Here is a 13781-nt window from a genome sequence, read left to right on the forward strand (position 1 = left end):
AACCAGGTCATGAGTGTCTTTTTGAATCAAGGAGGCAGCAATCTCCTTTATCAAGTCCTCTGGGAAAAGGCACTTTGAGAGAGGAGCAAACATAAGTTCCGATCTCTGACACGGTGTTACTCCCGCTGACAAGAAAGAGCAAAGGTTTTCCCGTTTCTTGAGGACCCCGGAAACGAACGAAGCCGCAAGCTCACTGGATCCGTCACGTATGGCCTTGTCCATACAGGACATAATGAGCAAGGAAGCTTCCTTGTCAGAAGGGGAGATCTTCCTGCTCAAAGCTCCCAGACACCAGTCCAAAAAGTTAAAGACCTCGAAGGCTCTAAACACTCCTTTCAACAGATGGTCTAAGTCTGAAGGAGACCAACAAATCTTAGAGCGTCTCATGGCCAGCCTGCGGGGAGAGTCTACTAGACTTGAGAAGTCGCCCTGGGCAGAGGCAGGAACTCCCAAGCCGAGAACTTCTCCCGTGGCATACCAGACGCTCGATCTGGAAGAGAGTCTCGCAGGGGGAAACGTAAAAGCTGTCTTCCCAAGGTTCTTTTTGGACTGCATCCAATCCCCTAAAACTCGTAAAGCTCTCTTGGACGAGCGGGCGAGGACGAGTTTCGTGAAGGCAGGCGCTGATGACTGCGTGCCTAAAGCGAACTCAGACGGAGGAGAGCGTGGAGCCGCAGGCACAAACTGATCAGGAAACATCTCCTTGAACAAAGCAAGAACTTTTCTAAAGTCCAAGGAGGGTTGCGTGGTCTTGGGTTCGTCGATGTCCGTATGCGGGTCGTCAATGTGTGCAGCGTCGTCATCATCAGAGAGTCCATCATCTGAAAACTGAGGAGGAAGCGGCAAAGGAGTAGCAATCGGCTGGTCAGCTGAGTCCGGCAGCACGGGTGCATGCGTGACTGAACCGGACGCAACGTCATGGAACTGTTGCCCAGTCTGTGAACTGGCAACAACCATAGCAGCGCGGGGGCGCAAAGCGTCTACTCCAGACTGTCTAGTCTGCTGTGGGCGAGTAGTGGTAACCACACTGGGTTGCGGAGGTTGACGCACCGCGTCAAAACAAAACAACTTAGGTTGTTGTAGTAACTCGCGAACGTCAACGGAAGGCTCCGTGCGTCGCTGAACGTCAACATGCGGCTGGCAGGGTACACTGGAACGCATGGGTGGCGGGACTCTCACAGCTGGAGTGCGGGAGAAGGTAGCCTCAGCGTCCACTGGACGCACAACCGTGGGTGGTTGTAGGCTAGAGGTTGGTGCAGCGTCAACCTTCTCCGCACGAAAGTCCTGCATCAATGACGTTAACTGTGACTGCATGGACTGCAGCAAAGACCACTTAGGGTCTACAGTAGCAGGTGCGGCAACAGACGGTGTTACTGCCTGATGCGGTACCGCTTTGCCTCTCTTAGGAGGTGTGCAGTCATCGGAAGACTGCAGCGAGTCCGAACTGACCCAGTGGCTACAACTGGGCCGTTGGACTTGCGCGGAAGGGACCGACTTGCGCTTAAGAGGCCGCGAGACCTTGGTCCATGGTTTCTTTCGAGAAACCTCTTCCGCAGACGAGGAATAAATGGGCTCTCTCGTCTTCGTGTGGGTGGGGCGATCTTGGTTAGATACGTCCCAAACCACGGAGGGAACGTCTGTTCGCTGATTAAAGCCTCTCGAACCCTTTGGTCGTACGACATTGCTTCTCCCCTGGGCTTGGGAGCTTGCAAGAGGTCCCGGACTGGGAGGACGACAGGCACGAACAGACGAACCCTCAAGCGCAACACTATCTACAACACTTTCCACAACACTACCACTCACTTTGTCACTACCCACTGCAACTCTTACACTTCAACTCCTTGACGTCTGCCATGAGTTGGTTACGGTCACTCGCCAATGACTCAACTCTCTCACCCAGAGCCTGGATGGCACGCATCATATCTGCCATCGAAGGTTGTTGAGTGCTAGAAGGGGGATCAGGAGCAACCACTACAGGGGAAGGAATAGGTTGTGGGGCATGAGGAGAGGAAAAATCAACGGAGCGAGATGAACTTCTCCTGACTCTATCTCTCTCTAGCCTACGTGTGTATTTCTGGAATTCGATGAAATCGAATTCCGAAAGCCCAACGCATTCCTCACATCGATCTTCCAATTGACAGGTCTTATCCCGACAATTGGAACAAACGGTGTGAGGATCGATAGAGGCCTTCGGAAGACGCCTTGAACAGTCCCTAGCATTACATTTCCTGAATTTAGGGACTTGAGAAAGGTCAGCCATTTTGAATTAGTCAAAGGGGAATTCAAAATCTATCCAAAGTCGTCAACAAATAATCCAAAATCAATAAAAGAATGCAAGGATGTATTGAAGATAACGTCTGCAAAGCGAAAGCTCAAAACTAGAAATGTGTACTTCACCAAAATATGTGAAAACCAATCCAGTAAGCAACAGCGAATTTAGTAGGTCTTGCCGGTGGCACGACAGAGAGAAAATTGAGTTCTGTGTTTACATTGAGTACTGAGTACCTGCTCGACAGATGGCGCTGTTGAAGTACACCCCCTACCTGCATAGCGATCGCTGGCGGATTTTGAACGTACAGTTTTTCTGTCGGGCAGCAGAGCTGCAGCTTATATAATCACCGGCTAAGTTTAATATTGAAAAAACAAATTTTTATAGCATTTTTTTGCAAGGACGTACCGGTACGTCCATGGGGGTAAAGGGATGAGTTTTGTGAAACGTACCAGTACGTCCTTTGGGGGTAAAAGGGTTAAGATATAGCCTCAAACTCCTCACTGGGCTTAGTAAGAGATGGTCTGGGTCATCTGTTACAGAACAGAGACTAGAAATCCGGAAGGAGTCGAATCGTGGATCCGCTACTCCCGGGTTCTGAGTCTAACAATAAACTTTGGAATGAAGCTGAATGTTACCTCTCCCCATCCCCTTGAATGGGCGATGTCGTATGAGAAACCATGAAGTTCACTGACTCGTTTGACCAAAGCCATAGCTAGCCGCAACACCGTCTTCCAAGTCAGGTGGCGATCGGTTGCCTGGCGTAATAGTTCATAGGGAGGTCTCTTAAGAGACCTGAGAACTCGAACCACGTTTCATGGGGGAGGTCTCACTTCTGACTGAGGACAGGTAAGTTCATAGCTCCGTAAGAGTAAGGAAAGTTCTAGCGATGAAGGAATGTCCATTCCTTTCAGTCTAAAGGCGAGGCTTAAGGCTGAGCGATAGCCTTTTACTGCCGAGCCAGACAGGCGCATTTCTTCACGCAAATACACGAGGAACTCTGCTATTGCTGGAATAGTGGCATTGAGAGGAGATACCCCTTCTACGACACCAACCACAGAAGACTTTCCACTTTGCCTGGTAGACTGCTGCTGAAGACTTACGCAGGTATCCATTACACCCTAGTCACAACTTGTTGCAAAAAACCTCTCTGAGAGAGGAGATGCTGGATAGTCTCCAGGCGTGAAGTCGTAGCGAAGCTACGGCTTTGTGGAATATGTTGGCATGTGGAGAGGAATGGCGTGCAGGAGAGTGCTGGCGCGCAGGAGAGAGCTGGCGCATAGGTCATGTTGACGCCCAGGAGATCGTGGGCGCCTAGGAGATTTCTGATGCGCAGGAGATCGTGGGCGCCTAGGAGATTGCTGATGCGCAGGAGATCGTGGGCGCCTAGGAGATTGCTGACGGGCAGGAGATCGTGGGCGCCTAGGAGATTGCTGACGGGCAGGAGATCGTGGGCGCCTAGGAGATTGCTGACGGGCAGGAGATCGTGGGCGCCTAGGAGATTGCTGACGGGCAGGAGATCGTGGGCGCCTAGGAGATTGCTGACGGGCAGGAGATCGTGGGCGCCTAGGAGATTGCTGACGGGCAGGAGATCGTGGGCGCCTAGGAGATTGCTGACGGGCAGGAGATCGTGGGCGCCTAGGAGATTGCTGACGGGCAGGAGATCGTGGGCGCCTAGGAGATTGCTGACGGGCAGGAGATCGTGGGCGCCTAGGAGATTGCTGACGGGCAGGAGATCGTGGGCGCCTAGGAGATTGCTGACGGGCAGGAGATCGTGGGCGCCTAGGAGATTGCTGACGGGCAGGAGATCGTGGGCGCCTAGGAGATTGCTGACGCGCAGGAGAGCGCAGGAGATCGCGGGCGCGCAGGAGGGCGCTGTTGTGTGGGCGACCCTGAGCGTGTGAGCGCAGGCGAACGTGGGAGCAGGGAGCGCAGGACAGCGCTGACGGGCAGGAGAGCATTGGCGTGTAGGCGCATGATGTTGCTGCCGTCTATGAGGGTGAGCAGGTGAAGGGGCGCGCCGAAGCGCTGTTGAGTGCTGATGGGCAGGCTGTGCATAACGAGCTGCTGGTGAGCGCTGGTGTCCTGTAGGTTGGCAAGTTGTAGGGCGATGGCGCGCAGCTGCACACTTTGTTAGAGCCTCAAGAGGCTTTACCTGAGACAGGAATGGTGATGGAGGAAGGTCGGCAGGTCTGAAGGGTGGATGGTCAGGTGTTGGGATGTGCCCTTTGCAAGGGCGAGCATCCACCGATGGGGATCGCGAACGATCCGCAGAGAGGTCCAGGACCGAAGTCACAGGACTAGTAGCAGGAGTAGTCACAGTCGATGGTCGGCTGCGACGAAGCAGACGAACCAGAGAGTGGAGGGCGAGCTTTCCAACGAAAGCCCCCTCTGAGGGCCGTTGGATCAGGAAGCTGACCGTGCGCCGCAGCAGTCCTCTGAAGTGAACTTCCACGAGGGGGAGAAACACTCGCAGGAGAGACAGATGTTGGACTTAGTTTCCCCCTCAAAGGATGTTCAGGAACGGGGGAAACTAAGTTGGCAGCAGCCGCTGGGAGGAGTCGGATGACATTAAGTGTGACACCTCTGACACTACAACATGGACGAGGGCCAGAGGATCTACCTCTAATGGCAATGATGAATTCTGAACAGAAGCACCCATTCGGTTGAACTGCAGCAAAGCCTCCTCAGAGGACGGACCTGAGAGCCCCAAGGAAGACCAAATCTGCAACAAAGGGGTTAGTGACAAGGCCTCACCAGGGGGTAGAGGTGGGGCTGCTTCGCTAGGGGTAGCAACACCATCTCTCGAGGACTGGGGTTGGCCATCATTAACGTGGTCTACCCTACTACTCGACGGTCTCTCGTAAGAGGCTGAACGAGTAGGAGCTTCGGGGGAGGGTCCGGAGACGGAAGGAGAGGCCTTGGGTTTTCCGGACTTCTTCTTTCACCGTCGCCCAAACCTCTCCCACTAGGAGGAAGACCACTCCCTACACTCATTACAATTATTTACACTATCACACCATTGACTTCTGCATATAGGACAAAGGGTGTGAGGATCTGTTTCCACCGCTGACATAAACGTTCCAAAAGGGTGGCTGGAGAGTCCAGGGCAGATGCGCATGGTCACAGAAGTCAACTTCACAACACACACTAGAGAAAAGAAAAAGCAAAAATACAGATTAATGGCTGCTAATATACGGAGAGGATGAAGAGCGGCAACGTCCGTTCACCATCCGAGCCGAAAACAAAGTGAGCTCAATCACAGGTGTGTGTGGGGGGGGGGGGGGGGCAGTAGCAAGCTACCCTCCCCTATCCCCGCTAACTACCGGTATGGGTAGTTAACCCTCGCTAAATTTTAATGACTCGTCATTTCACCTTCGCCAAAAGTAATACCCCTATTAAATAGCGTGGTTTGTATTCCAGTTACGGAACAAAGATCAGTCATACATAAACTATGAAACAAGACTTATTTCAACCTGTTCAACAGAACACCACTTGCAAACAAGTTTGAGTCTTTGAAATTGCTACTTCTTTTATCACAAAATATCTTGGCTGAAAGTCTCTTGTAGATTACCAGAGTGGATTAGAATTGGAAAACTCACCTGGTACTTGCAGGATTTGCTAAGGGTTCCTAAAGCATTTTGGTTAGTAGTCTTTCTTCATAATTAAGCACATGCCAAAGGATGAACTGTGCAGACGATGCACTGAGGGACTTCTTCATTTCACAAAACCTGTAAGATGAAAACCATTTAAACATATTTCACGATGCAGTTGTGCTTTCATTGTAAAATATAATGTGAATAAGGTTTTACTGGTTGGCCATAAGAGAACTCCTAAGTTTTCTAACTCAGTGATCTGGTTAAACTTCTTAACTAAAAGGCTTTGACAAATAAGAACAAGCTTCTTTCCGCTGATGAAGTGACTGAAAGAGTTACCTTTTGGAGCTAACATAAGAAGCTATTACTTTCATAACAGCATTATTGTCTTGACATAGTTTAGCAAGATCATCAAATCAAACTCCCAGATTTCTAAATATCTAGACTTATAAGCTGGACCTACAGGATGGACAGTCGAGCCAGGAAGACAGTAAACGGACAGATAGATCAGGACGTACAGCACAGGACTTTAAGGGAATCTCCATTCAAAGAAATGGTAGACAAGATACTCAGACATCTCAAGTCATTTCAGGAATATTATATAAGCAGTTCTAAAGGTCCACTTTCAATCCTTCTACTAAAACGTATTACTGTTTTCTCTCCTTAACTTTTCCTCTTTCTACTTTCTCCAAGTGAACATCCTTTCATTTCATGAAATAGAGTACATTCAAAGTACTGTGCTGTAGTACTGAGTGCAATCCCTTCATTAAGGTTTTCCATTCAAATATCTTGTGTGTTAGTTACAGCACAACAAGAATCAACACTTGAAAAACACTATCTATAAACCCTTTTCTTTAAGTAAGCCACACATCATAGCTTCTAAAGTGCAATAAGTTGTTCATTGATCTAACTTTTCCATTCTTTTGAATATATTTATCTATCTCGATCTATTTTTCCAACAATTTTCCAACAAAAAGAGACACAAAGTTGAAACAATTTAATGCAAAGTATGACTACATGAGCAAGTTGGTTGGATTTCACAACATCGAAACTACTTGAGAAAATCTACACAAAAGATGTGAAAGATTCTGTCTTTCTTCTCTGACAAAACTCCCTAATAAATCAATCAAACAGATACACAAGCAGGAGAGGATGATTATTCCAGGTACAAAAAGGTAATGACCAAAGCAAGGAAAAAAAGATCTCTCTTTTTACTAAGTCTCACCATCACACGTGCAGAATTAGGGAATGCTGCTGCGCCCCTTCCTAAGGATTACTCAAATCCTGACTGCAATGATCAGAGCCAAATCTCCATCTTTTTGGGCCTCTCCAAATTTTCCAGCATGTTATCTGGCCTTCAAATAATAACATCTTGAATCTTGATAATAACTTCTTGATGCCCAGTATCCTCGTAAGACACAACGTTCTTCCAAATGATCATTTTAGATCTAATTGAATAAAAAGATGATGAGTGGACTTCAGTAGTACTGTCTTTGACTTGCCTTAACAACATGGCTGCCATATGATATATATCAACTTTGTTAATCTGGTGTTGGGAGCAATGTCTCACCTTCATTTCTCATTCATTGAGTGATCAGTAAATCAGACTCATTGCTCAATATTGTTTCTAATTAACCTGAACCTTTGAGTTTTAAAATTATCTCCAGTTGATAAAGAGCTCACGAGATCTTCATCCTTTAGACGAGATCCTTTCCTCGATTAAGGTATTCCATTTGGCCATTTTTCAAGCACTTTGCTCCATCGGTACAATTCAATATGCAACTTCCTTTGGGCCGAGCATCAGCATCTGTAGGCTGCATTACACTTATCATACTACTCAGTACCTGAAGGATTTTCCTCCCATCACTGCTGAAATGTTGTGATCTTGATACAGACGCTTCGGGCGTTAAGTGCTGTACACACCAATGCCTTTATCTGATGCACATCACTGATTAAGAGCATATAATATATGCCTCTGTTGTTGATCTCCATTTTCTCTTTTACCTCTTAGGGTATATTATTCTGAACAAGTACACTGGCAATATGAGCACAGCAGTCTCCTTGCATTGCCTTGATTAGGATGTACGACTTCTTCAATGATGACTTCAAAGTTTCCCTGAAACAAAATTCATCTTTAAGAATACAATCAAAAATAAAAGTTTAATCCTAAAATACAATATATTGTGGTGAACATATGTTTTACAATCCTATGAAGAAATATGCTTCAAGTATTAAGGAATAAAAATGATAAAATTATGAAGCATATTGAGCAATGCTTGACTTGATTAAAGATAATGTTGTACAGAATACTATTAAAACAAACCCAAGGCTGGAAAAGAATAGGTATACTTGACCACCAAAGAAAATGGTCATAGACAGAACCTGGTTAGTCAGTACAGTACATAGCCTATGAATAGGACAAATTCGTAGATATTTTGTATTTTTCCTAATGATGCAAACCTTAGCTATTTATTTAGGGGTATTACTTTCGGCGTAGCTGAAATGACGAGCAATTAAAATTTAGCAAGGGTTAACTACCCATACTACTCACTTTGCTTGGAAGTAGGACTTCAAGGGGAATAGGGCTGGCAGAAAAGTTTGCATAAATAGCTAAGGTTTGTATCCTTAGGAAAAAGACAAATTATCTATGAATTTGACATTTGTCCGCAACTGGAATACAAAATTATGCTGTTTATTTAGGAGTGACTCACCCATTAGGAAGGGTAGATGTCCCTGCTAATCTGGCTTTTGGCTTTTACCCAAGGGCTCCTTATCTGAGTATGTTAGTACTCAAAATAAGGGGCCCCTGTGCCTCGCTGAAACCTTGTTATGCAAGGTCCGCGGGATACGCGAGCTTTGTGTTGAGATATTTAGAAGTGTGACCATCCAGGTAAAGTTATTCCGAGTCTTTAGTAGGAAAAAAATGTTGTAACCAAGACTTTCCCAATACCACCTCACCAGGGTATGGGGGCACAACAGTATTAGCTTAATACTAGGTACACAAGGGAGCATGGTCTACCTACCGGGGTTTGAGGTCAACTTGTGCAGAGAACCCAGGATGCTGCTTTCCCCAAGAGCTAAGAATAAAGAAAAGAATAAGAGCCAGTCAAACCTTTTCATTCACGCAGACTAAAACCGAGTAACAGTGCCTTCAACCTTCTGCACACCCCAGCCTACAGAACCTGCGTCGCTAAGAAGTTCCTCTTGAATGCCAGGGACGTAGCTACGCCCCTGACATCATGAGCTCTGGGGCGACGTGAAGGAGGAGGGTCTGGATTCAGTGCTTGATCTATGACCTTGCGAATCCATGCTGAGATTGTGTTCTTGGTGACCCTCCTCTTGGTCCTTCCTGTGCTGACAAATAGTGCACCACACGAGGACGGGCTACGGCTGTTCTCTTACGGTACAGCATCAAACTCCTCTGGGCAGAGTAAGAGATGATCAGGGTCATCTGTTACAGAACAAAGACTCGAAATTTAGGAGGAGTCAAATTGAGGATCCACTACTCCTGGTTTCTGAGTCTTAGCAATAAACTCAGGGACGAAGCTGAACGTTACCTCTCCCCATCCCCTTGAATAAGCGATGTCGTATGAGAGACCATGAAGTTCACTGACTCGCTTGGCCAAAGCCAAAGCTAGCAGGAACACTGTCTACCAATTTAGGTGGAGATCTGCTATCTTGCATAATGGTTCATAGGGAGGTCTCTTAAGAGACCTGAGAACTCAAACCACGTTCCACGAAGGAGGTCTCACTTCAGACTGAGGGCAGGTAAGTTAATAACTCCGTATGAATAAGGAGAGTTCTACCGATGAAGAAATGTCCATTCCATTCAGTGTAAAGGCGAGGCTTAAGGCTGAGCAATAGCTTTTTACCGCCAAGACTGACAGGCGCATTTATTTTCGCAAATACACGACAAACTCTGCTATTGCTGGAATATTGGCATCGAAAGGAGAGATACCCTTCTACGACACCAACCACAGAAGACCTTCCATTTTGCCTGGTAGACTGCTGCTGATGACTTTTGCAGGTGTCCAGACATCCTGATTACAACTTGTTGCGAAAATCCTCTCTGAGAGAGGAGATGCTGGATAGTCTCCAGGCGTGAAGTCGTAGCGAAGCTACGGCTTTGTGGAATATGTTGGCATGTGGTTGTTTGAGTAGATCGTGTCGTGGAGGGAGTTCTCTTGGGGGCTCCGTCAGGAGTTACAGTAGGTCCGGAAACCATTCCACGTGATGCCATGGCGGAACTATGAGGGTCATTGACATCACCACCACTGAATGGCCCGACAGGAACTGTTGAAGGGCCAGAAAGAAGGCCTTCATCTCTAAGAGATTTATGTGGAGGTACTCTTCTGACTCTGACCAGAGGCCTGAGGTTGAGCGGTGCAGCACTTGAGCCCCAACCATTTTTTTGAAGCGTCCGAGAACAGCATCAAATACAGGGAAAGGTCAAGAATATCCACTTCGTTTCGTAGGTTCTCGTTTGCCACCCACCACTCGAGGTCCGTCTGTTCTGCTGATCCCCTGGGGATCCCAATGTCCTGAGAATCGAGAGCCTGATTCCACCGGGACTTGAGTCTCCACTGGAGAGATCTCATCCCCAGGCAACCGTTGGGAACTAGACGGGCCAGTGATGAAAGGTGAGCGAGGAGACGAAACCAAGTATGGGCTTGAAGTTCTTCTCGTCTGAGAAAGGGTCTTGTGACCTTCCTCAGCCTTGCTATTCTGTTGTCTGATGGGAAGGCTTTGAGGAGATTGGTGTCTATCATCATGCCTAGGTATACCAGTCTCTGTGTAGGATGCAGGGATGACTTCTTGAGATTTACCATGATCCCAAGATCTTGTCAAAGTCTCAGAAGTTTGTCTCGATATTGAAGAAGGGTTGACAACGAGTCTGCTAGGATTAGCCAGTCGTCCAGATAGCGAAGGAGACAGATGCCAATCCTGTGTGCCCAAGATGACACTCGGGCAAACACTTTGGTGAAAACTCGAGGTGCTGTGGAAAGACCGAAGCACAGTACCTTGAACTGGTATTTCCTGTTGTATAGGCTGAATCTTAAGTACTTCCTTGAAGACGGATGGATTGGGATATGGAAGTACGCGTCCTTTAGGTCCAGTGTACACATGAAGTCCTGTGGTCTTACTACTAGTATGACTGTGTCTGCTGTCTCCATGCTGAACAGAGTTTGTTTGACAAACTTGTTCAGAGCTGAGAGGTCGATGACTGGTCTCCAACCTCCAGACACCCTTTTCACAAGAAAGAGTCAACTAAAGAAGCCTGAGGACCCATTGAGGACCTCCTGGAGAGCACCCTTCTTCAACAGGGTCTGGACTTCTGCCTGAAGTGCCAGCCCCTTTGCTGATCCCACGGCAAAGGAGTCTATAGACACTGGATTCCTAGTCAGGGGAGGGAGAGATGTTATGAATGGGACGCGATACCCTAGACGAATCACAGAGATTGTCCAGGGTTCGGCCCCAAGTTGCTTTCACCTGTCTGAGCAAATTTGTAGGCATTACCCTACTGGTGGAAAAGCAGGGAGATTGCCTATCCTAGCGTTTGCGGCCTCGGCCGCTCCATCTAGGATATTTTCTTCCCCCGGAGGACTTAGTGCCTAGGGCTTCTTAGACACAGTGGTCTTCACTGCTGTCTTGTTCATCATGGTCTTGGCTGGACGAGACTGCCGAGGAGCTGGTGGTTTATAGGGCTTGAAAGTCAAAGCCCTATGGAGGAGGGAGTCCTGATGGGACTTCCTCCATCTCTCAGAAGTATGTTTCATGTCCTTAGGCTTAAATAGATGGGCTCCCTCTAGAGAGGAATATCTGAGCCTAGCAATCTGGGCATTTGGAAGTTGTTGATGGAACCTCTTAGACGCCGTGTCCTGACGTTTCAGTATGGTATTCGCCCACAAGTTCAAAACTTGGTGGGTGAGAAACTCAATCGTGCGAGTGCCTGAGAGCAGGAAAGTCTCCATTGATTTCCTGGTATGTTCCTGGGAGAAATCCTGTTTGTACCAGAATTCTCAAGGTCCCTAATCTGACATCAAGCCACGAAGTAGCCTCCATGGCGTACTTCGTGACCTTCTGGTTAAGGATCTCGGATGCCGAGAAAGAGACTGTCGATTGGAGTCTCTCTCTAGAGAGACTCCCTGGGTGAGCTCTTCCAAGGAGTGATGGAGAGGAAGAGCTGGACAAGGCTCCTACAGAATCTCAAAATACCTTCTCTGTTGGATACGAGGAGATGGGAGAAGCTTCTTGGTAGAGCCGGAACATTGGGAGGAGACATATTCGGAGAGCTGTAGGGCGATCTAGCCCTGGCACCCTTCAGCCCTTGAGACCAGGGCAAAGCTTCACTGGTCTTTGAGGGTTTCTAGGTGCCAAAGACACGGTCTAAGACCGTGTCCATAGCCTCCCCTGGGAGTATCTCTGGGTCGGTAAAACCACTGAGAACCCTTATGAGAGTCACAACCTGCCAGAATGCATGTTCTGACTCTTTTTACTCTCCTTCCAACGTTGGACTTGCAGCGAAGTCTCCTGCCTCCATCCCTGAGAGCTCTTCTTGGCATCCCCGAGAGCTCTTCTCGTGGTGGGTCGCAGACATCCCTCGAGTGACCAGCTGTCTCTGTAGACTTAGAAGTCCTAGAAGAGGACTTTGAAATAGTCTTAGAGTCCTAAGACTCCTTCTGAGGAAGGAGGTAGGACTCCAGCATCGAAGGCCGAGATGTCGTGTCCCTTCTGATTTCCGTTGGTGGTGGGGAACTCACCGTGTGAGGGGAGGCTTCTTCCGAAGGTGGAAGGGAGGCGGTCTTTCCTCACGCGACTCCCTTGGCAGAGGTGAGGTAGGAGAGTATCCGGAGGAAGATGCAGGAGGAGTTGGCCTTGATGGTCTAACAGGAGTCAGCTTTACCCTAGAGGAAGTGACCGTGTCTGAGACTCCTCTTTTCCTCTTCAGGGGAGAAGAAGTAGTCATGGTTCCTTGCAGAGGGTCTGCTGGAGCTGTAGGATGCTCTGAAGAGCGGCCAGACACAGGAGGATTGAATGCCTGTACCACTGCCCTGACCATAGCACTGAACCATGGCTGCTGACTGACTGACACACTGTCAGACAGATCCCCTGAAAGGAAAGGGACCGAAGGTTCCCTACAAGGAGTCTCTGCTGTAGGTGGATCCTCCTTAGAGGAAGGCAGTTTCGGAATCCTGAACCCTTCTGTAGAGGCCTGTTCCCCTTTCCCTGGTGGACGCACTGAAAGGCGTTTGCAGGGTGGGGAACGAGGCGATGCTGAACTGTCAATGTGATGTTCCTTTTGCTGGTCAGTGTGCGAGTGCGTAGGTGAGCGCTGGCGCGTTGGCGAGCGCTGGTGCATTGGCGAGCACAAGTGTGCAGGAGAGTGCTGGCACGCAGTAAAGCACTGTGCAGCTTCTTTAGAATACGCAGGAGAGCGGCGCGCACTAAGACAATGTGCAGGGTGCTGTGCAGTCCCCTTGGATTGCGCAGGAGAGCAGCTGGAAGCTTCGGTACTGGAGAGCACTGGCCAACGCTCTCCCGCGTAGAGTGCTGGCGCACGGTAGAGGGCTAGCAAGCGCGAGAGAGTGCTGCCGCGCAGGAGACCGCTGGCATGAGCGCAGGAGAGTTCTGACATGCAGGAAGGCACTGGCACGCAGGAGATCGTTGGCGCGCAGGAGAGCTCTGGCATGCGGTTCAGTGCTGGCACACAGGAGATGGTTGGCACGCAAGAGAGCTCTGGCATGCGGGAAAGTGCTGGCACACAGGAGATGGTTGGCACGCAAGAGAGCTCTGGTATGCAGGAAAGCGCTGGCACGCAGGAGATCATTGGCGTGCAGGAGAGTTCTGGCATGCAGGAAAGCACTGGCATGCTGGAGATCGTTGGCGTGCAGGAGAGCTTTGGCGCGCATTAGAGC

At 48.7% G+C, this 13781-nt stretch overlaps 2 protein-coding genes across 4 annotated transcripts in view; one reads left to right on the forward strand and one right to left on the reverse strand.

Annotated features, from left to right (window-relative positions):
• LOC137618708 (zinc finger protein 454-like) overlaps positions 1–13781 on the reverse strand; it is a 584206-nt gene that overhangs the window by 497080 nt on the left and 73345 nt on the right. The gene's annotated exons all lie outside the window — the stretch shown is intronic.
• Positions 1–13781, forward strand: part of LOC137618710 (ketosamine-3-kinase-like) — a 504853-nt gene that overhangs the window by 357040 nt on the left and 134032 nt on the right. The window lies entirely within an intron of this gene.

The sequence above is a fragment of the Palaemon carinicauda genome, chromosome 25 (assembly GCF_036898095.1).
Source record: "Palaemon carinicauda isolate YSFRI2023 chromosome 25, ASM3689809v2, whole genome shotgun sequence".
Taxonomy (NCBI): domain Eukaryota; kingdom Metazoa; phylum Arthropoda; class Malacostraca; order Decapoda; family Palaemonidae; genus Palaemon; species Palaemon carinicauda.